This window comes from Pterocles gutturalis, unplaced genomic scaffold (assembly GCF_000699245.1).
Source record: "Pterocles gutturalis isolate BGI_N339 unplaced genomic scaffold, ASM69924v1 scaffold35050, whole genome shotgun sequence".
Lineage (NCBI taxonomy): Eukaryota > Metazoa > Chordata > Aves > Pterocliformes > Pteroclidae > Pterocles > Pterocles gutturalis.
In genome coordinates this window covers 45594-48640 of record NW_010147363.1, presented here as the reverse complement: position 1 = coordinate 48640, position 3047 = coordinate 45594, and the positions used below count along the sequence as shown (strand labels likewise).

The following is a 3047-nucleotide window of genomic DNA, read 5'->3' as shown; positions in this document are numbered from 1 at the left end:
ACTCTTTCCTCCCCCAAATAATGGCCATTTTGCTGCTGTCATTAAGAGCAGCAGGATGTGGGCTGGAGGCCTCGCTGCTGTGAAAGCTGCTGTGTCCCAGGCATCCCTCCTCTCCAAGGAGACTTGGGATCTCCTTTCCCTCGGGAAGTGGCTTCCCCATGGCTTCCAGCTGCAAGGTTGCTAGGAGGAGAGCGATAAACGTAGATAATCTGTGTACATCAAAGGACAGCACACGGTTTGGTTCCCGCTGCCTCTCAAAGGAAAATGTCACAACCCATGTCCGTGTGTGAATAGTCGGAAGGAAGGAGAGTGGAAGGGCACGTGTGGAGGAAAGCTCCTTTAGTCTCCCTCTTCTCCTGAGGAAGGGGAAGTAATGCTTGCCAGTGCAAAGGGAAAATCCCTCGGCTTGGCTCTGAGCTGGTTCTTTATCACAAAGGCATTATCTGGGTAATTAGCTCTGCCTGTGAGTACAAATGTCGTTGGCTCTTTCATGCGTGGGAGCCTGGAAGGAGAGGTTTGCTGAAGCATCCCTGTGTTGCTGCCATTGTGCGCAGCTACAGTTCAGCGAGAAAGCCTTGTCCTGCCAGTGCACGCTGTAATTAAAGTGAGGCTTCACCACCATGTGCTCTCATCTCTGCTCTTGTGATAATTAAGTGGCTCTGGCCCATTGCATGGTGAGGTTTGCTCTTCATCCCTCTGTTTGCATTTGAAAATGCGGTGGGACAGATCCTCTTCTGATCCAGCCCTGCTGGTGTAGTAGCAGATACCGGTGCTTTGAAATGGGTGTAAGCGTGTCCTGGTGCTGCTTCCACAGCAGCAGAGGTGGTTTACAGTCAGCTCCCCTACAATACAGTAGAATCACAGAATCATTAAGGTTGGGAAAGACCTCAAGGATCATGAAGTCCAACCATCAACCCAACACCACCCAACCCACTGACCCATGTCCTGAAGCACCACATCTACAGTAACCCCCACTCATCTCCCCATTGCCCCTCGTAGCAACCTTCAAGGAGTTTGGGTGGCAGCAGTAGCTCTTGTTCCCTCTGTTCCTGCCCCCAAGAGCAATTCTTGTCTCTGCTATCTCTGCTCTCCGTGCCTGTGTGCTCCCTTCAGCCTCTCCCCAGAACCTGCCCCGGGAAGGACCAGCCTGATGCAGGCACAGCTGGTGGCGATGGTTTAGTTCCTCAGGCTGGGTTCCTCAAGTATTGAGGCAACTTCACAGAATCACAGAATGTTAGAGATTGGAAGGGACCTCGAAAGATCATCTAGTCCAATCCCCCTGCCGGAGCAGGACACCTAGATCAGATCACACAAGAACGCATCCAGGCGGGCTTTGAATGTCTCCAGAGCTTTCAGCAGCAAACTGCATCTTCTAGTTCTTCTCTTTCTATAGCTCCTTGCCAGAAGGCAGAGAGGACTCAAGGTGGGGTCAGTGCAAGGGGAGCCTTCTCCTCCTGGGCTGTGGGGATGGTTGAAAGAAGCAAGTGTATGAATTTTTTTTTTCTCCATAAATCTTCATTATGGAGAGAGAAAAGTAAGGAGCATAGGAAGTACTCCAGGTTTGGTCCTGGCCATCCTTGGAGGTGGTTGTGCAGATCTTGGATCCTCTTTCAGCAGATCGTGAATCATTTTGCTGTCTGTATAGGACATAGTGCTGTGCTAAGTAAAAGATACGCGCTTCTGAGGCTGTCTCTCAACACCGTCGCTTCCAGCAGTTGGCTTGGGAGCTGTCAGACAGGATTGAGAACTACACAGTGTCTCTTCTCAATTATACGGGTGCAAATCCAGAGGATTTCACTGGGTCAGTACCAAAAATAACAATCCTTGCAGTGAGCTGTGAACCTGGCTGCAGCAGGAGCACTGACGGGAGGATGGGGACCCCAGGGTTGTGCACTGGCGTTGCTGCCCGGAAAAGCAGCTCGGGAAGGAGCTCGGCAAAGTGATTTCAGTGACCTGTTCCTGGTGTATGCGTTAAAAACAGGTAGCGTGCAGGGCCTGCTTCTGTGGTATTGATGCAAAATTCCTTGGCATTTGACCATGTCCTGCAGGAGTCCTTGGTTAATTATATTTCACAGGGGTCCCTCCAGTGGGAATTACACATTTGGATGCTTAATGAATAGGAGTAGCTACCCATTCTATGGGAAGGAACAAGTGACCATCCCAGCTCCTGGGAGCACAGACTGTTCTCCTAAGCAAATCATACCATGAGCTGGTTTCTCATGAAATATTCATCTGCTGGGCCACTCAGGGCTGTTGAGTGGTCCTCCAAAAGGTTATTAATGCACAGAGCAGATGGAGGCGCAGAGGCTGTTTATTAAATTCAGATTGCCTTTTGCCATTATGCTGATGCCAATTGGATGGAAGGAAAAATTACCCTGACCCTCTCCCATGCCTCGGCTGCAGGGGTTCACAACAGTGCCGGCATACGAAGGACTGCGAGGAGGAAGGGAAGCTGCTGCCAAAGTCCTGGTTCCCTCCCTGTGCTTTCGCCGTGCTCCTGCCCAGGGCTGGCTCAGATGGTGCGGGGACAAGTGCCCATGAAGTATCTTGCTGGTGGTCTTGGGCATGGTGCTGGATCACACTGTGCATCCTCTGCTGTCTGGCAGCATGGCAGAGGTTCGTGGGGCAAAAATAGTCTCTGGGACTACAGAAGGCCTCCCAAGGCAGTGTGGAGCTGGTGGATGGGCTGTTTCCTCTCCCCGTTCCAGGTCCGTGATGGAGATTGAAAGGGTGTTAGCAGTAGGGCCATGGCACTCCAGCTCTTTTACTTCCCAGGCCCTCTGGCAAAGCAAAACACGAGGTGGAGCAGCCTTGAAGTGGCTCTGACTTGTGCCATGGCCATAGCACCATCCAAAAGAGCAGGTACATAAAGGTCAGCTGGAGGAACCCACTTTTTCCCTCAAGCTCCTGCCCCAAATGCAGAAATTGGGGTCCTTTTTCTTCGTCCAATTTAAAATGAATCGCTTGGGGTTTTTTTCGTGGGGAAAAAGATGAATGAAATAAATTGTTAGCAGTGCCTTTAGAAAAGTCTGCATCAGCGTGTGTGT

The 3047-nt window shown here is 51.0% G+C and overlaps 1 protein-coding gene across 1 annotated transcript in view; it reads left to right on the top strand.

The window, feature by feature from the left end:
- LOC104470913 (calcium/calmodulin-dependent protein kinase kinase 1-like) overlaps nt 1-3047 on the top strand; it is a 62041-nt gene that overhangs the window by 16690 nt on the left and 42304 nt on the right. The gene's annotated exons all lie outside the window — the stretch shown is intronic.